Source organism: Giraffa tippelskirchi, chromosome 7 (assembly GCF_054371585.1).
Source record: "Giraffa tippelskirchi isolate mGirTip1 chromosome 7, T2T-mGirTip1v1.2.pri, whole genome shotgun sequence".
Taxonomy (NCBI): Eukaryota; Metazoa; Chordata; class Mammalia; order Artiodactyla; family Giraffidae; genus Giraffa; species Giraffa tippelskirchi.
The window spans coordinates 83,694,206-83,722,152 of record NC_137281.1 but is presented as its reverse complement, the minus strand read 5'-3'; the positions used below and the strand labels follow the sequence as shown (position 1 = coordinate 83,722,152).

General features: G+C 44.9%; 1 long non-coding RNA gene across 1 annotated transcript; it reads right to left on the bottom strand.

Annotated features, from left to right (window-relative positions):
- Positions 1-17,388: 17,388 nt before the first annotated feature.
- Positions 17,389-21,504, bottom strand: LOC145512262 (uncharacterized). Its single transcript, XR_014058437.1, has 3 exons — positions 21,397-21,504; positions 19,864-20,055; positions 17,389-18,587 (listed from the first exon to the last, which is right to left on the bottom strand). It is a non-coding gene; the product is annotated as an uncharacterized LOC145512262 (long non-coding RNA).
- Between the last annotated feature and the right edge of the window lie 6,443 nt (positions 21,505-27,947).

Here is a 27,947-nt window from a genome sequence, read left to right as displayed (position 1 = left end):
TGTCTCTGCAAGAAAGGATTCCTGAGGTGCTCAGAATGGTCTTCCAATGGGATTAAGATATGGTAACACAGAGAGTAGAAATAAAACCCACTTCCTAACCCAAGACTAAGGCAAAACAAGTTCAATGATTTTTTTCCCTTGTTCCAAATCAATGGGAGTTAATATGGAGTTGGGCCCCTAGGGACCGCCTAGGACAACTCAGTGAGCCCCTAGTGATCAGTTGGAGAAACAAGTTTGCCACAGAGCCCTCATTTATTTCTCAAAGCCATATTATCGAGTATAAAAGAAGGCTGGACTTAGGAAGCAAAGACCATTGTCATAGCAAGGTTGAGATAGAAGAAAAAGGAAACAAACAGATACATACTTTGCTTAGACTTCAGATCAGACACTGCACTGGGTGTTTCCACATGTAGGAAACAATGCAGAAGAAAAGGTAGAATAATAAACAGAAGATGGACCCAAACCTAGGCTGGATCATAAATCAGTAAAGGGCTCATGGAACAGGCATAACCTCAATGGGTTGACAGATGGTTCCATTTGACCGAGAGGGAGGTCACTGGTGGCCTTCAAGTTCTCTCCTGGGCCCTGAAACTGTCAACGTGAGAGTGTAGGCAGCTGGATGGAGGCAGACACAGAAAGAGGCTGGTCATACAGCTGGAGGGGAGCATGACAACCCAGGTGTTTCAGAGCCATTCCTCACTCTCAGACAAGACAGGAAGGACTTGATCAAAGTCACACCACTGGCAGGTGGCAGAGCCAGCCCCAGGGCTGTCTTTTCCACTGGCCCGTGCAGCCCAATTTAGGATTCATGCGATGCTGTAGGCCTTGCCAGCGGCCACTCTGGCAGGACAGAGCATAACAGGGATGAATGTGACACCTTCCATCTCAGGTTCAGAAAAATCAATCACCTGAGTACAGGATGCGGGAGGTTGGCTCGCAGATGTCTTATGTAAAAGACCTGGGCTGGGGTGAGGAGGGGAATGGGGTGGCTTCTGTTGACCACAAGATCAATAGAAGCCTGTGGCGTGATCCAGCTGCCCACAGAGAAGTCTGCCTCTTACATGGACAGCCTGGGCAGAGGCAATGCACCCAGGGCCTGGGGAACTGATGACCTGACGGTCCTCTGTGCCTGTGGGCCGCTTTCTGAGATGTGTTTATTTCTAGGTGTCACAGATTAAAGGACATATCAGGGTGGGCAGACTATGGAGAGGAGAGGGCCTGAGCTGGTGAAGGATCTGGGGAGCCTGTCAAAGGCCTTATTGAAGAAGATGAAGACCCTTAGCTGGGGAAAAAAAGGGATGGGGGAGAAAAGTAAAGGCCATGAGCCAGGCCTTCCATTTACAAGGAGGTTGTCATGGGGTAAAGATCATCAGGGTGGCCCCAGAGGACAGAACTGGGACTTCAAGTAGCAGGGGGCATGTTGTGGTTACCAGTTGTGTTTCTGGAATGTCAGGAGGTCAACAGGTGTCCCCTAAAAAAAGGGGCCAGAGTCAAATAAGAGTAGAAAATGTATACATGTTATATCAACACCCCTCTTGGAGATTCAAAGGCATCTTAGCATTTAGACATATAGATATATGTCTGATATATCACATGGGACAAATCTAAAGGTATAAAAGGATTGGATTGTCCTTTGCCTGAGTCCCCAGGAGCAGAGTGGGGAACAGAGGACTTTCGGGCTCTTAATCAGGAACTGTGATCCTGGGACACGGTGCACAGGGGTAAAAATGTCCAGACTAAAGTGTGTTGCTAGGATCGGAATTGTTGGCTCATGGGTAGTTGCATTTTTAGGGTATAAAAAAGTACAACTTCACCCATTTAAAAAATGAGTTGCTGATCTTATTATTGATTGTGGGGTCTCTTTAAGTGTGGGAGAAATTACACTTTATTTGCAATTTGGACATATAAGCATTTAAATTCTCAGAAGAGTCCCACAGTAAATCCAACCTATGTCACTAAGTGCTCTACCTAAATGGACCATAAGCCCTTTTTCTTCCTTGACAATCTCAGAGGACTAGCTTGGGAAAGGCAAGTGTAAGGCAGTGGGCATCTGGACCTGGTCATCAAGATGCGGACATCTGGGCAACTTTCAACAGTATGACAAGGCCCCTCTCCTTTGCCCAGGGGACCTTGACGCTCTCAGGGGCTGAGCCTTGTGAGAAGACTTTCTGGCCTGGCATCTCTTTTATAATTTAAGGGACCCATTCTTATCATGCATACATCAGTGTCAGACCTTGCTTGAGCCTGTCCCATCCATCTCTCCATCCCCGAAACCCTATAAGCAAGACTCAAGCAGAGAGCTTTCTCAAAGGGAGACAAACTGCTATCTGATTTCAAAGCCATTACACAATGTCCCAGTGGACTTGTTTAGAACCGACTTCCAAGACTCAATCCCCCAGGAAATGAGACACTGGCCTTGTCCCTCTCTCTTCAGGTCAGTTCTTGTCTGTTTCTCTCCTCCAGCTTGTGGCCTATGGTATCTGATGGACTGGTTATTTTGACACCCATCTGCTGGCTGTCTCAGTTCTGGGGTGGCGGTTTTGCGCCTTTTCCCTTGGGTTCCTGGCACTTGGCACACAATCAGTGACCAGGTCAGTGCTGCTGCTAATAGTGAACATGTAGTGAGTATTCACTTTCTGCCATAAGGGTTCCCATCTGTAAGTGAAGAAGAACTAAAGAGCCTCTTGATGAAAGTGAAAGAGGAGAGTGAAAAAGTTGGCTTAAAACTCAACATGTAGAAAACTAAGATCATGGCACCCAGTCCCATCACTTCATGGCAAATAGATGGGTAAACAATGGAAACAGTAACAGACTTTATTTTGGGGGGCTCCAAAATCACTGCAGATGGTGACTGCAGCCATGAAATTAAAAGATACTTGCTCCTTGGAAGAAAAGCTATGACCAACCTAGACAGCATATTAAAAAGCAGAGACATTATTTTGCCGACAACGGTCCGTCTAGTCAAGGCTATGGTTTTTCCAGTAGTCATGTATGGATGCGAGAGTTGGACTATAAAGAAAGTTGACCACTGAAGAATTGATGCTTTTGAACTGCGCTGCTGGATAAGACTCTTGAGAGTCCCTTGGACAGCAAGGAGCGCCAACCAGTCCATCCTTAGGGAAATCAGTCCTGAATATTCATTGGAAGGACTGATGCTGAAGCTGAAACTCCAATACTTTGGCCACCTGAAGTGAAGAACTGACTTTTCAGGGTCATTTGAAAAGACCCTGATACTGAGAAAGATTGAAGGCAAAAGGAGAAGAGAATGACAAGGATGAAATGATTGGATGGCATCACTGACTCGATGGACATGAGTTTGAGTAAATTCCGGGAGTTGGTGATGGACAGGGAAGCCTGGCATGCTGCAGTTCATGGGGTCACTGTCAGACATGACTGAGAGACTGAACAGAACTGACTGAGTACTCACCATAGACAGGCTCTATGCTAAGGACTTTCCGAGGATCCCATTTCACTGTTCACAGCAACTTTTTGTAGGTGTTATTACCACCAGCCCTATTTTGCAGATGAAGAAACTGAGGCCAAGGGAATTTTGATCATTTGTCTAAGGCCACATAGCCCCTGTGTGGTGGAGACCTAATTTGAACTCTGAAGCCAGGGCTCTTACCTGCCTTGCACTTCATGCCTGGTGGATGAGCCAGGAGGCCCAGCCTACCAGATACCACATACAGAGGAACTGCCTCTCTGTGTCAATGCAGGAGCCCAGGAAGCTTTAACTCAACACTGCAAGGAAGCCTGTGGGACCAGGCAGGCGCGGGTTGGGGAGGACCCTGGTCTCATCTTCTACCTCTTTCATGCTTCCCTGCTGCCATTTGGGGTCACAGGCCAGCCCAGGGCCTCCTCAAGTCCCAGCGAGGAAACAGCCCCGTCCTGGTTTGCAGCATTGGCAATTACTCTGGGCAAGCTGCAAGCAAACAGCTGTGACTTCAGTCCCCACGGCTCCCCCGCCCCCATTACCTGTGTCAACACTTTTATTTTTAAAGCAGCAGAGCCAAGGTGGGGGCTGGGGGTGGCCGATGAGGAGGGAGGGAGCCGGGGCCTTATCAGCACTGGGGTCCTTGCATATGTAACACCGTCATATAATTAACAGTGAAGATCATTTACATTGTCGCTTAGCTAATTTTCATAATGTTTTCTTTATTATCAGAGGAAGAAATTAACCCAAGAATTTATTTACATAGCAGCCTCAAACAGTAACAGCTTGCTAATTGCCTGTTAGGTGATTAATAAGCTTACAGCAGATGCTAATGCGTCGTGGGCTCCCCGTTTCAAAGGTGCTCTTGCTGCACGCTTGTGTTTTTGGCAGCTTAATTAGTGCAATAATTATGTACTTGTTGCTCCTTCTTTCGAGCAAATACTGTCAAATGCTTAAAAGATTAAAGTGAATTATATCCTGAGAACTCACAGTGCTTAAGGATGCCCGTTCTTGCTAACTTCTCTGCTGGTTCAAAAATAGAAGAGAATAAATGAGAAGGGTTCTAAACTGTCAGCAGGGAGACCTGTGAACCTGAGTCAGTTTCATTATGGTCCTGGCCTTGCCCCTTGAACCCTGCCTCAGTTTCCCTTCTATAAAAGGAAGGACGCATCATTGGCTGGGGCAGGGGCAGGGGAAACTAACATCTGATAGATGCAAGCAGCTAGATGCATTGGGTAGCTCTTAGTTGGGTCATGATTAGAACAAATCAATTGTAAAAAGGCATCTTTGGGGGATTTCCCTGGCGGTCCAGTGGTTAAGACTTCACCTTCCAATGCGAGGGGTGCAGATGTGATCCCTGGTCGGGGAGCTAAGATTGGGGTCAAAAAGGCCAAAACATTTAAAAAAAAAAAAAAAGGAGCAATATTGTAATACATTCAATAAAGACTTTAAAAAGGGTCCATATCCAAAAAATCTTTTTTTAAAAAAGCATCTTTGAGCTAATCAGAGAAGGTTGCAATAGATGACCTCCAGAGGTCAATGTTGACTTTCTTAGGTGGAACAATGGCATGTTTATGAGAAAGAAAAATAGTCTTGTCCCTTAGATAAGCATACTGAAGTGTTTAGTGCTGAAATGCGATGTCTGTAATATGCTTTAAAATATTCCACCCTCTCCTGAATATAGTAGGTCTGTAGATTAATAAGATTACAAAATGTGGATCCACATTAAAATTGGATGGTGGGTACACTTGGGATCAATATAATTGCTTTCTCCACTTTTGTATATGTTTGAAAATGTGCGTACTAGACAAGTTAAAACATAGGGAGGGGGTGGGGATGCTATTCAGACATGGGCTTTAGAATCCAACTACCTCCATTCAAGTCCAGCTCAACCAGGTGCTAGGTGTGTGGCCTTGGACCAGAACCTATCCTTCCTATGCCTCAGTTTCCTCATCTGTGATATGGGGATATACTTGTTGCTAGTATTTACCCAGACAATGCATGCCAGGTACCTGGGAAGCTTCTTCTAATCATTCTTCTTATGATGCTGCAGCCCCACCTGAGTCACTCAGGACCAAGCCTAGCACCTCAGTCTCTCCGAGGCTGGAAATCACAATGCTGGGGCTTAGCCCTCTTTACTTCCATTCTGTTTCTGGCCAGACTCCCGGGAGACTCTGTTCTGGGGTGGTGGGATGCTGAACTTGCCCTGTGGCTAATTGTCTGAATTTCAGCTGGTGCTGATATTTTCACCCGCTCCCAGCCCCAGAAGTTGCACCCAACCTGCAGCACCTGTCCCTGCATCCCTCTCCTACATGTTGAGGCTCGGGCCCTTTAAGGCTCCAGCGTCCCAGAGTCATTCCCATTTTCCTGGTGGGGACCTGCCTACTGCTGACATGTCTTGGACAGGCCGTTGACCCACTGTGTGCCTTGGGTCTGGTCTCAGTTTTCCCATTTGTAAAACGAGGTGTTGGAGACATTCTCTAAATGTTCAGCATTGACTGCAGAACATATGGAGTCTCTGCAGTCCCAGTTCCCTGAATAGTCCTTGACCCAGAGCAGGAGCTCAGTAAAGGTTTGGATATTGATAGAATGAATGAATAAATTGATGAGAGACACCAGCCTCCCTCGCTTTCCCTGCGCTGGACTATGGTGTACTCCGTAGCCCCCAACTCAACAGTCCAGATCCATATCCCAGACTCCTCTTAAATACTACTCGAGGGGCTACTGCCCAGAATCTGAGCCTCAGCAAGCTTGGTCCAGCCTCAAAGGTGAATTTAATTACAGCATCACACTCACTGCCCTCTGCTCCCATCCAGTCCCTGTGCCCACCCAGATATGAGTGCACCCTCTAACAAAGTATCTGCAGCTGTCTGAGGCTAAAGAAGCAAGATTTGGCATGATGTGGGGGAAGAAGCCAGGGAGAACCAGGGAGCCTCAACACTGTTACCCAGTACATGAGTTAAGTTCAGCCCCTCCTCCAGGAAGCCCCCAGTGGTTTCCTGGGGCTTACCAGGCCCCTGGTGTTTGTGTCCTGCACTTGGACTAGGAAATGTGAGCAACTTGGCTTATTTTGTTTTTTCATCACCTGAATGACGTGTAACTGGATTATAAATCAGTGTGAGCAGAAACCACCATTTCTTTTTTCTGTGCTACCCCAGCCCCATCTCAGAGTTGAGCAGAGAGGTCTGCACACCCAAAAGTTTCAGAGGAGCAAGGATTCCAGAGTCCAGATTCCTTAGACTCTCATTTAGAAAGGAAGAAAGGTCTAGGAAGGTCCAATGAGTCGGGCAAGTCCTGCACAAGTTCTGGCTCTGATCATCCCTGGATCATCTTTCTTTAACTTCCTGCTTGCTGCTTGTGTGACTGTGAACTGGGTGGAGTGAGGGTGGCACTGATCACAGGAGCAGAGGCAGGGAGGCCTTGGCTCATGTGGCCTCCATCCCAAGGGCTTCAGGGGCTTAAGTAGAGCCAGATTAAGCCAGACAATGAGGGGTTTCTGGACAAGGGACTTTCAACACTAAAACTGAAAAGGTCTCATGAAAATCAGAATGAGCTGACCACTCTACAGTGCTGGCTCTCGAGGATGCCCAGGGACTCTTGTCTAGGGTGCTCTCCTGCCTGCCTAGCTGTGGCCGAGTAAGTCCCAGGCATGGAGCAACTGGCTAATTTGGGCCAAGCAGTTTCTTCCTCTCTAGAATCTGATGCTTGAGTGGAGGGAAAACAACACTGACAGTGAGTTCTTTCAAAGGCAGAGCCCAGAACAAGGAGTCCACCAGCCCTGACTGCTGTGGTCTTCAGGGCAGCCCCGGGTATGGTCTTCCTGAGGCCAGGAGCTCAGATCTCCTTTGATTCTTTGATTCCAGAGTTTCCCAACAAATCCATTTTCTGCCTTTCTCACCTCCTTGCATTGATCAGATTCCCCTCCCCTCATATACCCTGGTATTCTACCAGCATCTCTCATTTTGGGCACTTCACAGAGTGCCCCATTTTCATTCATTTGTCTGACTTTTTTGTGATTGCTAGTCTGTGGCTCCAGAGGACAGAGACCTGGTCTGTTTGGTTACCACCCATGGCTGGAACATAACACAGGGCTTGGCACATAGGAATCAAAAGAGCTGATTTTTATTTTTCTTTCTCAAGCACTTACCACGTGCCAGTAGAATAGGGGAACGAGACTAAATACATGCCTAAATTGGCCCGAGTTCTGTGCAGGCACCCAAATGAACCTTGAGTAATGAATGTCTTTCTTCAAAGGAACAGCTCAGGGCCTCCTTCTATGCATTCATTTATTTACTTTTATTTCACATAGTGAATATTAAATGCCAACGATGAGGGAATGTGAAATACAGCCCTTGACCTACAGCAGTAGTCCTCAAACTTGAGAGCATCGGAGGTGCCGGAGCCCTTGTTAGAACACGGATTCCTGGGCCCTGACCTATTGTTTCTGTTTCATCAGGATGGGGTGGACCCAGAACAAGTGCTTCCTAATGAGTTACCAGGTGATGGTCATGCTTCATAGGGATTGGGGATCACTCAGGACCACTGCCCTTTTGGTACTAAAAACCTCTCTGGAGATAGAGTTTTCAAGGAGTTGACATTTACATGCATGACAGAGAACAGAAGTGTATTAGGTTTTGATCTTCTTGGTATCTATTCCCCATTTTGATAACAACACCCAGATTTCCTTTTGAACATCTATACCTTCTGGATCCAGCCATCCCTGAAGCCAGTCATCTTTAGGCCTATCAAAAAGGCCCAAAAGTTACATGAGTCAATAAATCCCCCTTTGAGCATAGTCCATATTTTGGGGTGGGGTTTTTGACATATAATAGAAAGTTTCCCATTCAATACAAAGTATGCTAGGAATTTTGAAGTGTGTCATCCTTTCTGGGTCAGGAAGCTTCTCGGATAGTAAGAAAAGTGGGAGGAGACAGCCTTCCAGGTATATAGTTGGGACACTGAACGATACAGCAGAAATGTGTGATGGGGAAGAATAAGGTACAGAGGTCATGGCAGAGACCAGCAGACTGGCCCTCAGGACCCAGTGAGAAGCCTCTAGAAGAGCTGAGGCTGGGAGGAAGGGGGGCATGTTGCCACCCAGATGGGAAAGCGCCTTGCCTTCTGCAATCCCCTTTCCCAGAAGAGGTCACCCTCGATGCCAAAGGTTCCCAGAGCCTGCTGGTTCCTTGGATTCAGACTTCCTGCCCAGACGGGGCAGCTGGGATGAGGTCATGACTGGGGAGAGTCTTTTATCCTCTTGCTAAGATTCTTCTTTCAGTAGCAGTTGCTGTCTTGCTTAATCTCAAAATTATCTGATTGTCACAGTCGAGTTTTTCACATTAGGCAGGGAGCCAACAAGTTACTTAACCTATAATTGCCCTTTAATGAAGCCCATCTTCAAAACTGAATTGTCGAAGAGAAACTTGTAAACACACAGCGAGGTCCAAGACCGAGCTGGCCCCAGACGTCGCAGCCAGGCCCTTGACTCCTCTCTGGCGTCAGCCACATTTGTCTGAGTTCTAGGGGCTTTATCGCCTGCTGCCACCCAGAGTACAGAGGAATCTGGTGCTTGCAGCAGTTGCCAGAGCAGGTCAAGGTTTTCAAAAGCAAGCTTAGGGGCTTGGTTTGGGTGCACACATTCACCTTGGCCAGGTGCCCCCTTGTCCCCAAAGTTAAGAGAGGTGAAAGTCATGGCTGACTTCTTGACTTGAACTTCACAAAACCTATGCAATGTCTGTCTTGGGTGAAACCACACAATGGTAGAAGTGCAGCTGGTGAAAAGTCCTTGTGATAGAGTCAGTGAGGGAGGCTGACATCAGAGAGAAGTGCTTTGCATAGCAGCTGTCTGGGCTGGATCTGCACCGTGTATGGTCAGGTGTCTGCCCTCTGGCAGCTTCCAATGCATCTTAGAACATCAGACGTGAAGCGCCACTGTCAAGCTTACTCAGTCACTTTATTTTACTCTCATATTCATCCAGGGCAAACCTAGAGAAGGAAAGAAATATTTACAGAACACTTGCTATGTGTCTGGTATCATGTTAGGCACTTTACATCCCATTTAATTTTCAGAACAACACTAGAAGCTAGGTCATATCATCCTTATTTTGTAGACGAAGAATGTGAGACCCAGAGAGGTTAGGTAACTTGACTGATATCACACAGTGTGTGGATATGGGAGGTAGGTTTTGAACTCAGGTTTATTTAATGCCAAGGCCAGTAAATAGTCCTTCAACACCTTGATGGCTCCCTAATCATAATGCTTATAATACTAACCTAAAGCCAATGAGGGTGCAGGTAAGAAGGACTGTGGATTCATGAATAAAATACAGTGCTGCCTAGGATTTGCTTAAGAACAGCACAAGATTTTGTTGAGGGAGATAGATAGGAATATAGGTGAAAAGACTGGCTGTGAGATGATAGTTATTAGAACAGGGCCCATAGGGGTTCATTATACAATTTCATCTGAATTTGAAATTTGTTATTACAAAAAAGTTTTAAAATCACAGCACTTTCTCCAGCAGTCAGTGCCCCTTTCCAACACCCGCTAAAAAGCCCATATGCATTTCTGTTACTGCCTGCATCTACCATGTCACACTAGAGTCACCCTTGAAATTTTCTGTGTCTCTCCAAGTCTGTCACTCCGCGAGGATAAGAGCAGTGTTTATCTTGCTCACCTAAGAAATGTTTTTAGAATGAATATATGAAAATGAATTGAGAGATTGGGACTGACACGTATGCACTACTAGGTATAAAATAGGTAACTAATGAGAACCTACTGTATAGCACAAGGAACTCTACTTAATGCTCTGTGGTGACCCAAAGGGGAAGGAAATCCAAAAAGAGGGGCTATGTGTATGCATATGGTTGATTCACTTTGCTGTACAGCAGAAATTAATACAACATTGCAAAACAACTACATTCCAATAAAAATTTTATTAGAAAAATGAATCTGGTACACAGTAGACATACAGCAAACACTGATTGAGTGAATGAAAAATCCGAAGAACTGGGCCCTGAAGGCTGGCTGAGCTGTAATGAGCCAAAAGTTCACAGAGAGGGCATGCTAGGTGGGGGGACAGGCTTGAGCAAAGGCACAGGCAACCAGCAAGCCAAGTTCAGAGGTGAGGGAAGGAGGAAGTCCAGCCACAGCCAAAACAAGTCGTCCATGAGGATACATTGCCCATGCAAGCTGGCGCGTCCACTTTTTATTAACTTATATTCCACAGATGTAGCACTGACAGTGTATTTTTTATCTTATCACCACAGCAGGGTCAGTCCCCGCTGTGGCTGTGAAAAGTGAGGCTCTCAATTCCAGTCTCAGCTCATTAATTGAAGAAAGTTGGCCAGCGTGTGCCGGGCGGAAGGCAGCTCCAAACGGATGTCGACACATTTTTGAGGACTCGAAGCAAACAAAGGAAATCAATTAAGGGGACAGCCTGGGGTTCCAGCTGGGAATCTGAATCCTACTGCCTTTCCTAAGAGTCCCCATCTAAAGAAAGAAAGATGGTACTGATGAACCTATTTGCAGGGCAGCAGTGGAGACACAGACATAGAAAACAGACTTGTGGACACAGTTGGGGAAGGAGAGGGTGGGACGAATGGAGAGAGCAGCACTGAAACATATACATTACCATATGTAAAATAGATAGCCAGTGGGAATTGGCTGTATGATGCAGAGAGTTCAAGTTCGGTGCTCTGTGACAACCTAGAGGGGTAGGATGTGGTGGGAGGTGAGAGGGAGGTTCGAGAGGGAAGGGACGTATGTATACCTATGGCTGATTCATGTTAATGTATGGCAGAAACCAACACAATATTGTAAAGCAATTATCCTCCAATTAAAAATAAATTTTAAAAAAGCAAGAAAAAAACATTCAGCCACAGGCCACCCTACAAGTAAGTGCCATGTGGAAACGGAGGCCTGAAAAGGCCAGGACAGGAGGCTGGATGGTTTGGGATAGGGTTGTCCGGCAGAGTTTGCATCCTGAGGCTTCACAGGCTGCATGGTGTCTGGTCTCCTGCCAGCCTTCCTGATGAAAACCACACTCCATTACTGGCTTAGGTTGAAGCCTGCCAGACCTAGGATACTTTCAAAGGCCTTGCTTGCACAGATGGACTTATTCCACCAAATGCAGGCTGCATGGATGATGATGACAGCAGCAGTGGAAATGTATGCAGTTCATGTGGTTTACCAGGATGCTTTTGCATCCCTGAGCTCATCTCACCCTCCCAGCAACTCCAGCACAGAGGGTGGAGTGGAGAGCAGGGTCAGAAACTGAACTCAGAGGAGAGATGTGAGGTTCCCAACATGGCACAGCGGGGAGGTAGTGGAGCCAAGACGCTTCCCTCTGATTTGCACATAGGATCCTTGCCGTGGGCTCTATACTGGGGATAGGTGAGTGCCCAGGTCTCAGTCCTCCCCCCAGTGCTCATGGTCTGCCTGGCACTTGCGATCATGGATGGTCAAATGAGGCTAAGAGGATCCCTGTGTGGTCCTGTTGCCCACTAGAAATAGTGATGACTCCCATTGTCTCCTGGGAATTTGAAAGATTTCTGCCTTCTGGGCCTGTCCCTACCTATAATTCTTCAAGTCATTCTGTGTCTCTGGAATATTAATTGGCCTGGGAGCACTGAAGCAAGGAAGGCAAAATGAACATAAATGTGTCTGGGATAGCAATTCCTTGTGTCATAGCACTCTGATTCTCAAAGGGCCTTCGCATTTGTTGTCTAATATGCAATAAGCAGCAACCCTGTGAGCTGTCTAGGATGATAACGATCATTTTCTTCCTTAAAGAGGAGGGATGGAGGGTGCAGAGAAGTTCTATTTTTGCCGATGTCTCACTGTCTGCCCTTTTCACCTTCTGAAGTTTGAAAATATTAAGCCCATCTTTACCTTCAGTTTTGCTTCCCTGATAGCTCAGTTGGTAAAGAATCTGCCTGCAATGCTGGAGACCCCAGTTCTATTCCTGGGTCGGGAAGATCCACTGGAGAAGGGATAGGCTACCACTCCAGTATTCTTGGGCTTCCCTTGTGGCTCAGCTGGTAAAGAATTCACCGGCAATGTGGGAGATCTGGGTTCAATCCCTGGGTTGGGAAGATCCCCTGGACAAGGGAAAGGCTACCCACTCCAGTATTCTGGGCTGGAGAATTCCATGGACTGTATAGTCAGTCCATGGAGTCTCAAAGACCAAGTGATTTTTCACATCTTTAGTTTTAAAATGGGAATCTTGGAGCGGCTGATTGGGAGAAAATCTTCCCTCAATTTTTGAGAAATTGTATTTTATTTTAAAGTAGAGTTATTGCAAAAGTTTAAACACCTTATTTAACATTTTGTTTTTGTTTTGCTCCTTTTGTTCTTTAGTCTCGTTTCTGAAAGCGTGAGCTTGGGGAATTTTTTTTCCTCCTTTGAAGCCAAAATGTTTAGGTTGGTGCAAAAGTAATTGAGGTTTTGCATTATTAAACTTTGCTGTTTGATATTGGAATACATTCTTAAATAAATATGACTATGCTATACATAATTTTAGTGTCCATTTCTCAATTTATGTTTTTTTTCCTAATGACATTACTTGCTGTTTATTTTATGTTTATTTTAGATTATAGATGAAAAGCAAATTCAAGCAATTTTCTTGTTAAAGTTCAAAATGGGTCATAAAGTCACAGAGACAACTCGCAACATCAACAATGCATTTGGCCCAGGAGCTAATAATGAACATACAGTGCAGCGGTGGTTCAAGAAGTTTTGCAAAGGAGATGGGAGCCTTGAAGATGAGGAGCATAGTGGCTAGCCATTGCAGATTGATAACGACCAACTGAGAGCCATCATTGAAGCTGATCCTCTTACAGCTACAGGAGAAATTATCAAAAAACTCAACATCAGCCATTCTATGGTCATGCAGCATTTGAAGCAAATTGGAAAAGTGAAAAAGCTTGATAAGTGGGTGCCTCATGAGCTGACCAAAAATCAAAGAAGTTGTTTTGAAGTGTCATCTTACTCTATGCAACAAAAATGAACCATTTCTTTATCAGATTGTGACCTGTGATTAAAAGTGGATTTTACGATAACCAGTGATGACTAGTTCAGTGGCTGGACCGAGAAGAAGCTCCAAAGCACTTCCCAAAGCCAAACTTGTGCCAAAAAAGGTTCATGGTCACTGTCAGTCTGATCCACTACAGCTTTCTGAATTCTGGTGAAATCATTACGTCTGAGAAGTATACTCAGCAAATCAATGAGATACACCAAAAACTGCAACATCTGTGGCTGGTATTTGTCAACAGAAAGGACCCAATTCTTCTCCATGACAAAGCCCAACCGCACGTCGCACAACCAATGCTTCAAAAGTTGAGCAAATTGGGCTACGAAGTTTTGCCTCATCTGCCATATTCACTTGGCCTCTCACCAACCAACTACCACTTCTTCAAATATCTTGACAACTTCCTCAACCAGCAAAAGGCAGAAAATGCTTTCCAAGAGTCAAATCCTAAAGCACCAATTCTTATGCTACAGGAATAAACAAACTTATTTCACATTGGCAGCAATGTGTTGATTGTAATGGTTCTTATTTTGATTAATAAAGATGTGTTTGAGCTTAGTCATAACGATTTGAAATTCACAGTCCGAAACCACAATTCGGAAAATGCAATTACTTTTTCAGCAACCTTAATAAATATTAGACCTCCTGATTTTGCATAGGTGGGGTGTGGGGTGGGAGTGGCATGGAGCCCAGGGGGTTTTGAGAATGTTCCTCTGTCTTCCTTAGTGTCTCCTCGGAAGTCCTCTTCAGGCAGATGGGAAGGTGGCCCTTACAAGGGATGTGATGCTCTCCAAGTTCACAATTACTATTCACATCTATCTTTTTTATTATAGCCAGTTGTTAATCTGCCTGTTTTGCCCACTGAGCTGTGAGTTCCCTGAATAGATAGGAAGGGGAAGGATCTTATTTAGGGCTTAAGGGGGAAAAAATAAACACACAAAAATTCTGGAAAAAGTGCAATCGAGGGGAGGGTGAGCATAGGAGTTCACCAGAGCTGGGTCCTGTTCAGTTTTCACAGCAGCAAGCCAGGGAGAAGGGAAGAAACCTTGAACAAAAACAGGGACCAGAGGGAGGAGATAGACTCCTGGGTTTTACAGGATGTGGGATCTGTGTGAGTCTCTATAAGGCATGAGGACAGAGTCTAGGACTAGCTCTTCTATTCTGGGGTGAACATTCAGGAAGATGGGTGGTAGGGCCTTTTAAAAAAATAAAAAGTGTTTATTTATTTGGCTGTATGAGGTCCTAGTTGTGGCACATGGGATCTAGTTACTTGACCAGGGATCAAACCCAGGCCTCCTGTATTGGGAATGAGGAGTCCCAGTGCTAGGGCTGTGATCAGAGCTAGGGAACACAAGAGAAAATGGGTCATGGATGGAGAGCACCATAATGGTTCTAGACAAATTGAGTCTAAGGTTCCAGAGGGTCTGGACTACAGAGGTAGAACTGTGCAGGTGGTACTTGAAGCTGCTGTGAAATCTCTGGTCCTCTGAGCCTGCCTATGGGCTGGGCCTCTGCTTCTAAGACATAATGCTTGACTTTCTGGTGGGCTCATAATTTCTTGACCTCATAGTTTCTCATGTTCCTTTTTGCTCTCTACCTGAAGCCTGCAGTGAGGCTCCCTGAGGCTACATGAATCTCATTCAATAGCTCCTTCTGAAGCATCAAGAGTTACCTACCACCAAGATACAGCAAGAGGAGCCAGCAAACCCGACCTGAGACTTGGCTCAGAGTTCTTCTATTCTTCGCTGGGCATCACTTTCCCCAATTTTAATAGTTAAGTGGTTAATTTCCTGTGCTGGTAATGTCAGAGTAGCTGTGTTGGACTAACTCTCTCACAGAATGTAGTTTTAATGTATGAATAAAATGTACAAACAAGTCTTTGAAAGCATTGGAAGGCTGCCAAAACCAGGCAGAAACTGGAGCTAGATTGGTCCTTGGAAGAAGACAGCACTACAGGGTGTTTCATGTTCATATGAACCTTCCCCTGAATACACTGTTCCCCTGTCTGCATGGCATGGGGTAGCCAGGACTCATGTGGAAAACCAAAGTATTTCTGATCTTTGGTGTCAGAGGTTGGAGCTCAAGTCTGCCAGAGTAACTGGAACCTGGGAGAGAAATCCTGGAAAGGGGAGAAGAGGAGAGCCCCCAAATCTGCATGTAAACTGCCCTCAAATCCTTGACTGACCCCTGAATTGTACATGCATGGGGGTGACATCAAGGAGCTCAGTGGAAGGCCTTCCCTGATGGTCCAGTGGTTAGGAGTTGCCTTCCAATGTCCGGGACAGGGTTTGATCCCTGGCCAGGGAACTAAGATCACACATGCCTTGGAGCAACTAAGCTGGTGTACCTCAACTACTGAGCTCTCAGGCTGTAATTTAGACCCAATGCAGCCAAAAAATGAATAATTAAAAAACAAAGAAAAGATGCCTGGTGGAAGCACTAACCAAGAGGTTGGAAAAGCTGAGCAGAGGTTTCAGCTGTGGCCTGGCTACAGATTTGAGTTTCACCAAGTTAGCAGAATAAAATCTGTGTCTCAGAACCAAAGAATTTACCCTAAAACTAAGGTAAAGCAATTATTATATGCCTTAAGAAAGTACAAACTCAAACGTCTACAAGTTTAAAGTGATTATCCAGTAACTTAACACTGACAGCCATAACAAATTTCAACATTTTTTAGAAGCAAATAGAATCCAGAGTTTCTACAACATCTTACTCACAATGTCTGGTATAAATTAAAGGGTTAGTAAGAGGGTGTTATGAACAACAGTATTACTATCAAATTTTACAACCTAGGTGAAATAGACAAGTTATTTGAAAAGCGCAACTTACAAATTGACACACAAAAAATATAGAGAGTTAAATAGTTCTATTAAAGAGAGTGACAATTGCAAGAAATCTCCCAGTTCCAGTCTCTGATGGTTGCACTCAAATGTCATTAAATATTTTAGGAAAAAATAGTTCGATCTTATACAAATTCTTTCAGAAAACAGGTAGAGAGAACACCTCCCAGCTCATTTTTTGTGGCTAGCTAATCCTGATACCAAAATTGAGAGACATAAAAAAAAGAAAATTACAGACTTTAAAGACTGAATGTTTGTGTCCTCTCAAAATTCATATGTTGAAATCCTACCCCAAATGTGATGGTATTTGGAGGTGGGGCCTTTGGGAGGGCATTAGTTCATGAGGATGCAACTCTCATGAATGGAATTAGTCACCCAGTAAAAGAGACCCCCAAAGCTCTTTTCTATCATGTGGGGACAGAGAGAGAGGACAGTTTCCACCTAGGAACAAGGAAGTGGGCTCTCACCAGACACAAATATGTCAGTGCTCTAATCTTGAAATTTCCAGTCTCCAGGACTATGAGAAATAAATGTTCGTTGTTTAAGCCACTCAGACTATGATATTTTTGTTATAGCACCGTCAGTGGACTATATAGGGCAATATCCTTTATAAATACAGATACAAAATTCCTTAATAAGATATTTACAAACTGAAGCTAGCAACATGTAAAAAAGGTAATGCATCATGGCTAATTGGGGTTCCTCTCAGGAATGCAAGGTTGGTTTAATATTGGAAAAACCAAACAATGTAATTCACCATATTAATAGAATAAAGGAGAAAATTTATATAATCATAGATCCAAAACAGCATTTGACAAAATTGAACATCTACCCATAATAAAAAATTCTCAGCAAACTAGGAATAGAGAATGACTACTTCAATTTCTTGCAGGGTACCTATAAAAAAACTAAAGCCCTACCATAAATGTAACCAATCTAAATGTTAGATGCTTCCCCCTATGATGGGGATAAGGCTCTAGCCACTGCTGTTCAGCATTGTGCTGGAGATCCCAGAAAATGAAATAAGATTGAACAACAACAACAACAACAACAACAACAACAACAAAGAGGCATCAAAATGTGAATAAAAGGATTAAAATTTTCTTTATAGACAATATGATTTTTTATGTAGAAAATCCTAAGGAACATACAAAGCAACTCCTAATAAGTTAATTTAGCAAGATCATAGGGCACAAGGTCTAAATACAAAAATCTATTGTTTTTCTATATACTAGCAGCAAAAAATTAGAAAATTCAATTTTAAGTGCTCTTTTACATTAATATCCCAATGCACAAAATACTTAGGAATAAGTTTAACAAAATATGAATAATATTTGTCATAAAAATGACAAAATACACTGACAGGCATTTTTTAAACTGTACAAATGAAGAGATATTCCATGTTAATGAATTGAAAGACTCAGTATTGTTAAGATGCCAATTTTCTCCAACTTTAAAGTAATCCCAATAACAATCTCAACAGATGTTTTTGTAGCAAATGACAAGAAACAACTTATTAGAATTTATATGGAAAAGCAAAGATATAGAACAGTCAAAACAATATTGAAAAAGAAAGACAAATTTAGAGAACTTACACTGCCTGATTCAACACTTAAAGCTACATAGTCAAGACAGTGTGACATTGGCACAAGCAAAGATATAAATTTAACAGGCTAGAAAGACCAGAAATATATATATACACACACACAATGAATTGATTTTCAACCAAGGTGTTGAAGCAATTTCATAGGACAAAGAAAGTCCTTGCAACACTATTAAATAACTGGATGTATACAGTGAAAATGGACTTCTATCTCTCACCACAGACAAATGTAATTTGAGCTATATTATGGACATCAAGGTATACGATAAAACTATAAAGTTTTTAGAAGAAAATCTAGGAGAAACTCTTTGGGACCTTGGTGTATATGAATGGCCAATACACACAATAAGCTGTGGCGAACATCATTAGTCATTGGGGAAATGCTAATGAAGACCACGATGAGCCACTATTGCACAAACACAAGAGTGACTAAAATTTTAACAAAACAGCAATACAAAATGTTGGTGAGGATGAAGAGCAATTGGAGCCCTCACACATTTCTGGTGAGAGGGTCAGTGGTACAAACCACTTTAATTATAAATTTCTTCTAAATTTAAATATTTGCCTCCTTATGATCCAGCAGTTCCACTCCTTGGTATTTATCTAAGAGAAATGAAAACATATGTCCACACCATGTCTTGTACTTGGATGCTTGTTGCAGCTTTCTCCACAATAGCCTCAAACTGGAAACGAGAGAAATATTCATGAACAGAGGCATTGGGCAAATAAACAGTGGTGTGTTCGCATGCTGGGATAGGAGTTAGAGGAGATTGGAATCAAATACTGATGCCCAAAACAGTGGGGCTGAACATCACAGACGTGAACTTGAGTGAAGAAACAATACACGAGAGAACAAATATAGGGGGATTCCTTTGATACAAAATTTGAGAATTGTCAGAAGTCGGGTATGGTGATAGAAATCAGAAGAGTGGTACCTTTGGGGTGGCTATGACTGTAAGGGACACAAAATAACTTCCTGGGGTGATGGAAATGTTCTATAATGTCACTGATATGGTTGTTGTTTAGTCATTCAGTCGTGTCATACTCTTTGCAACCCCATGGACTGCAGCACACCAGGCTTCCCTGTACTTCACTATCTCCCAGAGTTTGCTCAGACTCTTGTCCATTAAGTTGGTGGTGTCAGCCAACCATCTCATCCTCTGTCACCCCCTTCTCCTCTTGCCCTCAATCTTTCCCAGCATCAGGGTCTTTTCTAATGAGTCAGCTCTTCTCAAGAGCTGGTCAAATTAATAGAGCTTCAGCTTCAGCATCAGTCCTTCCAGTGAATATTCAGGACTGATTTCCTTTAGGATTGACTGGTTTGATCTCCTTGCAGTGGAAGGGACTCTCAAGAGTCTTCTCCAACACCACAGTTCAAAAGCATCAATTCTTCAGCACTCAGCCTTCTTTACAGTCCAACTGTCACATCCATACATGACTACTGTATAGTCCAGATTTGACTATATGGACTTTTGTCAGCAAAGTAAAATCTCTGCTTTTTAACCTGCTGTCTAGTATTATTAAAACTGATATGGTATATATGTTCATTAAAAGTCATTGCATTGCGCACTAAAGACAGGTACATTGCACTCTCTGTAAAGTTTGCCTTGATTGAAAAAAAACAAAACAACCAAAAAAAATTTTTTTTTAATTATTAGGACGTTAACATTCTGGGAGGCTTGAATGCAGAGACCTGGAGCATGATCACACCGGGGCCTGTGGCCAGTGTCCGTACTTTTGTTGCTCTGCATTAGCTGGGGCCGAGGACAGAAAGGTTCAGTAGATGGAGAGCCCAGGGAGTGTGGCCGGGCCTGTCCTAGTTGCCTGAACAAATCACTTCAGCTTAAGAAGCATCTATAAATTAATCCTGAAGTCTGTGTGAGTCCATCAGTGTTACTCACTGGTCTACTGTGTGTGTACGTGTTTTATTTTAAGCCTCCTCCCTCTCCCTCTACTAACCTACAGCCTTCAGAAAAAAATAACCATTCTCTTGGATGATGTGTGACCCCCCCGATCAGAGGATAAGTTGTCTGGCCAACTTGGGCAGCCGACAGAGGGAAATTTCCTGAGGGTTGCACCACCAGTTGGATCTAACAGGACGAATGCTTTCTCACAGCTCTATGTCCAAGGGGCTGGATCTGGCCAGATGACCTGGAAAAGATGCACAAATAGAATGTCTGGGTTATGATGCCTATACAAATCCAGCTTGGCCCTTTCAGGAAACCCCCCTTCCTCCCTAGTACCAACATCACCTTTGAGCTTCCTGTTGCTTAGAAACCAGATGAATGGGGTGCCCACAGGACAAGGGAGGAGTGGACCAAGAAAGAAGATCCAAGGAGAGGGGCAAAGACAGAGAAAAGGGGAGACATGTTTAAATAAAAAGAAGAGGAAGAAGAAAAGGGGGAAGAGGAGTCAAGACATTTTGACAGATTAGCAAAAATTTCATCTTTTTGTAGAAGGTCTGGGGCTTTTGATGAAGCCCACTTCTCTCACCCTGAGGTGGCTAGCTGGTGTCGGGGGCCTCTATTTTATAGATGGGAAAATGAAGACCAGAGAGGTTAGCGTGCTTGCTCAAGGTTGCACAGTTAAAAAAAGAACAGAGTGGAGATTTGGCAGATTTGGGGAACTCCAGGCCTCCTTACTGAGGTTTCATGGCCTGGCCCCTCTCCTATCCCTCTCCTCCAGCAACAACACCCCACTCAGTACAGCCATGGACCACGAAGCTGGGCAGGAATGCTGTCTGCAGGTCATTATCATGTGCAAGGTGAGGGAGCTTAGCTTCCAGCCCCAGGCCTTTTTAGGAAATGTAGTTCTGCATGAAACACTTGGCTTTGATGGGAAGGAAAGAAGTGGGTCTACTAATTAAAGGTCATTTAGAATTTTTTTTAGCTTTAAAAACAGAGTAGATATGTTTAATTTGGGCTGACCACAGTCACTGGGCATTTCCCTGAAGCTTAGGAGTGTATGTGCTGAGTCTCCTTGGCTCTGAAAGATCACTGGATTTTTTTTTTTTCTTCCTTTCTGGTTTTGTTTTGATTTTGTTGTTGTTGTTTTAAAAATACACAGCCTCTGGAGTTGACTACTTTGACTTCTTTGATGCAAGGGAAGCCAACCGTGGGTTTCTAAAGTTAGACAGAAAGGAGTTGACATTGGCAGGAACCAAACCACAAGCCTCAGAAGCCTCTGCCACCAGGCCCCAGTCCATGGCCCGTGCGGTCAGCATCATGTCATTATGTTCTCTGGAGAAAACTAAAGACCCAGAGACCTCTGGTTACACTGCCACTGGCTCCCTGCCCCTGGACAGGGCAGCAGGCGGGAACTAGGTGCCACCAAGGAGTTGTCATCATCCCTGCCTAGCAAGGGGGACAGGAAGCCTGCTGTGCATGAAATCCCAAGGGAAGGCCAGAAAGATTCCAGGGTACATTTTAATCATTTTCTTAAAAGAGGACGTGTCCCTCCCCCACCCCTGTCCAAAAGCCATTCTATATAGACCTCTGTGGTTTTATTCCATCCAGCTTCTCCTGAGAGAAGACCCTTTCCTTCCCAGAGGAAGCTTCTTCCATGAGGATTGGGGGTGGGGATCCATCCTGCCTTTTCCCTGGTCACATGACCCAAGCCTGACCAACCTATCTTACCTAACCACATGATTGGATCCATCATGGGCACATGACTTAAGCCAGGCCAATCAGAAGACTTCCTTCCACCTGTTCTGGGTTTGTTAAACTGACCTGGCCTTCCAATGTCCATCTTGCCTGTCACATGCAGAAAACCAGGCTGAGAGATGAAGAGAGTGGTCAAGACCCAATGCCATCATTTTAGTTTCTGGATGCAGCCATGCCTGAAGGCAGTTACTTCTATAAACCAGAAGATCTCCATCCTACTTTCTTTTTCCATAAGTACTTTGGATTTTATTCCAGTTACCTGTGACTAAAAGATAGCCAAGTAATAAGTCTCGCTCATCTTTGCATTACTAGCACCCAGCATGCAGACAGGCTTGTTAAATGAGTGTCTGAATGTCCTTAGACTGGAGGAGAATGGGGTTGGGGTTTGGGAAGAAGGTACATTACCAGATACCACTTGGTCCTGTGTGCCAGGCACTTCACGTAAATTATTTCAGTGGACTCTTTTATCTCAGTCTTGCAGTATTAGGACTATTATCTCCACTTGAAAGAGGAGTAAAATGAGGAAGAAAGGGGTCCTAGTGAAAGGTCAGAACTTCAGACACAGGACAGCACATAAGCCTTCAAGTTGGGTACTTTTCTGACATCTCAGAAGTTGGACCATATGCAGACTTCCCCTAGAAGGAATAGACTGGCAGACAAGATCCCCCAGCTGACCCTAGATTCTTGGCCCCTGGCCCTGCAGGGGAACCCATACCAGAGTTGTACGGTTTATTGCTCCAGGTCCCTGTTTCCCCTTGGGTGTTGGGAAGATGTCTGTTGCCAGAAGGAGACCAGTGCAAAAATGGAAATAGATTCCTCAGACCCCTTGTGTTCCCCAACCATCAGTTTTTCTCCATAACCTCGTGCCTCTTCTCAGTCATGTGACCTCCTGGATCTACCAAGTTCACACTCCAAATTTCTCTTACTCAGTGGATCCAGGGTAGGGTCCAAGAGAACTTCTGTTGGGTGGAGATATGGATCTTGGAGTCAGGAAGTTTCATGATGTCATGGGCACAGAAGGCTAAACAGAGAGGCAGCCCAGAGCTGATGGGACCTGACAGGGGCTCCAAAGATGAGTATGAGCTCTGTGTTTGCATTGGCATCAGTCCTTAACTACCTAGGATAACAGAATAGAAGGGGACCTCAGAAATCATCTCATCTATGGGACTTCCTTGGTGGTCCAGCAATTAAGAATCTGCCTTCCAATGCAAGGGACACAAGTTTGATCCCAGGTTGGGGATCTAAGATCCCATATGCTGCAGGTCAACTAAGCCCGAACTAAGCCCAACTAAGCAGGTCAACTACTGAGCCCAGGCACTCTGGAGCCCACGAGCCACAGCTAGAGAGCCCACACGCTGCAAGGAAATGTCCTGCATGTTGCAACTAAGACCCAATGCAGTCAAAAATAAATAAATATTTTTTTTTTTTTTAAAAAGAGAAATCATCTTGTCCATGTGGGGCAAGTATCTGACATGCCCCTACCTGTGTTCCTGAACTTGAGCCAGTGATAACAGGTCATGGCCCTCTTCCCTACTGAGCTGAGTGCCACGTCAGATCCTTCCCACACAGTGCTGCAGACAGGACCTCCAGTCCCTGGGAGAAGGCCACAAATAAAACTTGTCCTCAGATCTAGGCCAAGATTCATTTTTGCAGTTGTGAAAATGAGGAAAAAAAAAAAAAAGAGGCAGAAGGACTTGTCCAAGGTCGTACAGCCCAGCTGAAAACTGAAACCAGATCTTTTGATTCAAGCAAGTCCACCCTTCTTTCTTCAGCAGGTGCTGACTCAGGACCATTAATAGATGGTACGATGCCAATTCAAGCTGTACATACACTTAACCAGAAAATAAATCTACCAAATTGATGGAGCTTGGTGTTGTGAAAAGAACATTCAGCTGGAATTTTACCCTGGCCTGGCCATAAATTAACTGCATGACCTTGGGGAAGTCAGTCCATCTCTCTGGGCCTCAGTTTCCTCACCTGTAAGCTGTGGGGGCAGGATAATCTTTTAAATCTTTAATATACCTTCAAATACTAATAATCTATGATTTCTTGTGTCCAGCACTGTTTCGGGAATTTTATAGGCTGGAGAGAACAGAAGAGGAAAAACAACCATATAATACAAGAAGCAATAAAATTTCAATAACTCTTTAATTCTTATAAAGGCCAAAAGATGTGGAGCCTACTGAAGGCATCTGGGATTTCAGAGCAGAGGGTTCTGAATAGGTAGGGTGGTTTCCTTGTTGTGGGGGAGGTGGCGGGCAGAATTAAACTTGGCCTTGAAGGATGGACAGGTAGATGAGGGGTGGGGGAGAATGGCACTGTCGGCGATAAGAGGAAAATGAGAGAAGGAAGACAAGAGCAAAAAGCTGGGTATGTTTAGAAATAGAACCTGGCTGGAGTGGAGGGTGGTGGGTCTCCTAGGAGAGTACTAGAGAATCAGAGATGAGAGGGGCACCCATGGGGGCCAATGCCAGTTTTGCAGGAAATTAGGAAAGGGGTCCTATTCCTACAGAGAGGTAGGGGGTGATGTCTTGCTTCACTGAATATGCAATGTCACAGAAATTCAGCTCAGCTTGGCTTAACCTTAACAGTGGATTTATTAAGTCATTAACCCCAAAGCCCAGGTGTAGACTTCAACCACAACTGGATCCAAGGGCTCAAAAAAATTTCATGGGAATTGCCTTTCTCCATTTGGGCTTTCTTTTGTGTTGGCCTGATTCCCAGGCCGCCTTTTCCCAACTGGTGGCAAACAGTGCCCAGCAGCTCCCAACTTACATTTTACCACTTAATGTGACCAGTGGAAAGAGAGCTCCTTATTCTGCCAGTTTCTCTAAAGACTGGGGCTGGCTGATGCTCGTGGGCCTGGATTTGATCACACTCCCACTTCTGAACCAATCACGAGGCCAGGGACTAATGGAATGCTTTGATTGGCCATGCCTTGAATGGAGTACATCATGTGCCCATATTGCTAGTGTGAATTCTGCCCCCAAAGGCAGCTTGGAAACGGATAATAAGACAGAAATGATGGTTCCTAGAGACAAAATCACAGAGCAGTTATCAAGAGGAAAAATAGACGGATCCTGGACAGGCAAATCCAACAGATGTCCACAACCAAGAATGTTTCATAAGGTTCCATGTGCGTGGAAATAGTAGACAACTTAAGACAAAGTGAGACCTCACAGTGGTTCCCCACTCTGTATGGGAAATTCAGATGCCCAGATCTAAATATAGTGGGCCTCAGCAAGAGGATGGCATGGGGCGCCTCTGGGCAGGCCCCATCTTTCTTAAATTAATACTTCTGGGAGAGACTCAGCAGCAGGGCAGGAATTTGTTAAATTACATAAACATTATTGTGACCCGTAAAATTCAATGAATCTCGGCCTGTTTACCCGCGGCTGGCTTTAATGTTTGCACAGTGTAATTTAATGTGTCAATTTGCTCTCAAATAAAAAACATCTGGTCCTCTGACATGGCAAAGAAACTGGAGAGCTGACGATGTTCACAACCAGCAAAAAGCCCCAATCAGAGATGATGTTTAGAGAGAAGAAAAGGCCCAGAACTCAGAAAAGGAAGCCAATGTTATTAGGACCCATGCCTGGTCCGGTGACAAGCCTCTGTTTGTGAGTCTGTAAGATCGGTAAATTTTATCCTAATTAGAATTAAGAAAAGCCAAGAAGAACACATACCATCTTTAACTGGCACCCATCGTGCAATTAAATTTCCTGCGGCTGCTCCTGCCAATATTGACATTCATACTATTGGATTTTTAACAATCTTATTATTTTGTAATTGAGAAGAGCAAGAGGAAAATTACACTTTCCTGCATAGATGATCTTCTGAGCTAACATACCCTTTCCTAAGCAGTTGGTCTGGCTCAGCCCACTCCCTCCAGATTCCCCCAGGGCTTGGTGAGGCTTGGGGAAGGGGGGAGGTGAGACTCTCTGAGCGTGTGCTTTTCCAGTGAGATCATGTGTCTTGGTTTAGTCTCCACGAAACAACAACGAGACCGCTCATTCCTGCAGACAGAGGCGGGGCTTGGCAGGCAGGTTCTGATTAGGAGTCACTGACCTTCATAGAACAGGATGGTAGAAGCTGAGTTCTCCTGTGAGGTAGGTGGGGACTCAGAGGTCTTTGAGGAGCCCTTATCTGCCACTGGGTTGGGGGGGGGGACTGCTCACCACTTTTGACTTCTGGGCCCCCATTTAGAGCTGGGCCGGCAGGGGTGAACCCTGGGGACCACAGTGCTGGGAGGACTGGGCCCTTTTCCTCTTCAGCATCCTCTTTCTTGCACAGCACCCAACCCTGGGCCGGGCTGCAGGGAGCTGGGGAGGGGTGGTTTCCCTCCCCTGGTTCTCACCCCAATAAATGTTTGAGACGTCCTGATGTAACAGCACTCGGCCTGGAGCCCGGGCAGCCACCCCGCTGGAAGGAGCCAAGCCTGCTTTCCTGGCCATGGAATGATGGGGTCAGAGCAAGTTCAAGCTCTGTTTTAATTGAGTAGAAGATAGTTCTTCCTTAAGGGAGCCTTGAAATAATACTTCAACCGAGCACAATGACTTCCCATATTGTCAGAAGGGATTAGCCAGGCTGGTTTGTAAACAAAGAGTGATCCTTCTTCCCCCTCTAGGACAAACAGATCATATTTTCTTCAAATCACCAGGGACTGGGCTTGTTCTAATCAAGTCCTTGACATTTCACTAAGGACTCCAGGAGTTACATGTTTTCCGTGATTGAGCCCTCAGTAATTACCCATTTTCTTAAACGATTGCTATTTTCTGAATCCAAAACGTTTTAGAGAAGTGGGGAAATGAGGTGTCTGTCCAACAGTGTGGGGAGGAGAGGGCGGTAGAGGGGGTGGCAGGGAGGCCAAGAGCAGGGTCTCCTGAGGTTAAGACAACGTCATCCTAATAGGAACCAACAGGGCCCACTCTCAGGACCACCATTTTTTTCTGACTTACTCATCCTTCCATTCATTTGGGCAACAACAATCTTGGAGCTCTTACCACAGGGCAGACACTGTGTACTAGGCACAGAGCTGGATATGACTGGCCAGGGAGTCCCCCGCCCTCGTCTAGGTCTAGTGGGAGAGACCAGCACATGGGCTGGTCCCAAGCAGTAACTGCCCCCAGAGACTTCAAATTAACAGCAGAACCTCAAACCTGAAAATCAATGAAAAGCAAATCTACCTCTGAGGAAGACAAGGAAGACTTCACAGAGCAAATGACCCAGACTCTCCCAGGATGAGTAGAAGTTGGCCATCAAATAAAGACAGAAACAGTTACCCTGGAACACCAAGCGCTATTCTCAGAGTCCTACACAGAGTAACTCATTAAATTACCACAATGATCTTATGAGACAGATGCTATTTTTCCCCCCTTCTCAGATGGAAATGAAAGCATGGAGAAGGGAAGCTAAGTCCAGGCCAGTGTGAGAAAGGACACACATGTGACCAAGTGGGGCATGTTCATGGGTGGGGCCCTCTGATCTGTGTTTTCAGGGGGATGTCAGTGCAGTAGAAGAGACAGAATGTGAAGAACAAGAGACCATGATAAAAATCATGCTGTGACCTGCACAGAAGAATAAGACTCCCCTCTGACTCTCAACTAACCTGGGATCTTAGCATCTCCCTACCTCTGCGCCCCCGCCCCCAGCTCCTTGGGTTAAGAGCTGAAATAGCCCCACCAGGTATGAGTGTCAAAACCTGATGACCAGGGACTTCCTTCGTGTCCATTGGTTAAGAATCTGCCTTCCAAAGCAGGGGACACAGGCTGGACTCCTGTTCAGGGAGCTAGGATCCCACAAGCCGTGGGGCAACCCAGTGTGACAAAACTAGAGAGCCCACAAGCCCTGGAGCCCGGGAGCCATGCCTGCAGACCACAACAAAGAACACACATGCTTCAACTAAGACCCAGTGCAGCCAAAAATAAAATAAATACATTAAAAAAAAAAAAAAAAGACCTGATAACCTGTCACCTCCTCACCCACCTGTAAACAGGTGATGGACCAAACCCACTGCAGTGGGTGGGGTAACCCTTCCAGCTCCTCCCAGGAAATGCCATGCAATGGGCAAGAGACCCCCAGGCTGATCCTGCACTGGAAGACGCAGGGTGGGGGCATGTCTCTACTGTAGCCACGTAATGTCCTTGCCATTCAGCTTTGCTTCTACATTCTTGAATGATCTCCATTTGCATCCTTTCCTCTTGAACAATCCTCTCTCAGCAAGGAAAAAAAAGCAAAAAGCCCTGCCAGTGTGTCCACTCCAAACACAGATGACAAGTCTTAGAAACACAGCCTAAAGAAACACTAAGCAAACTGTTCCTGCAACGAGCCTGTCGTCCTGACCTTTGTGAGCCAAGAGTTCCACTTTATCACTTGGGAATG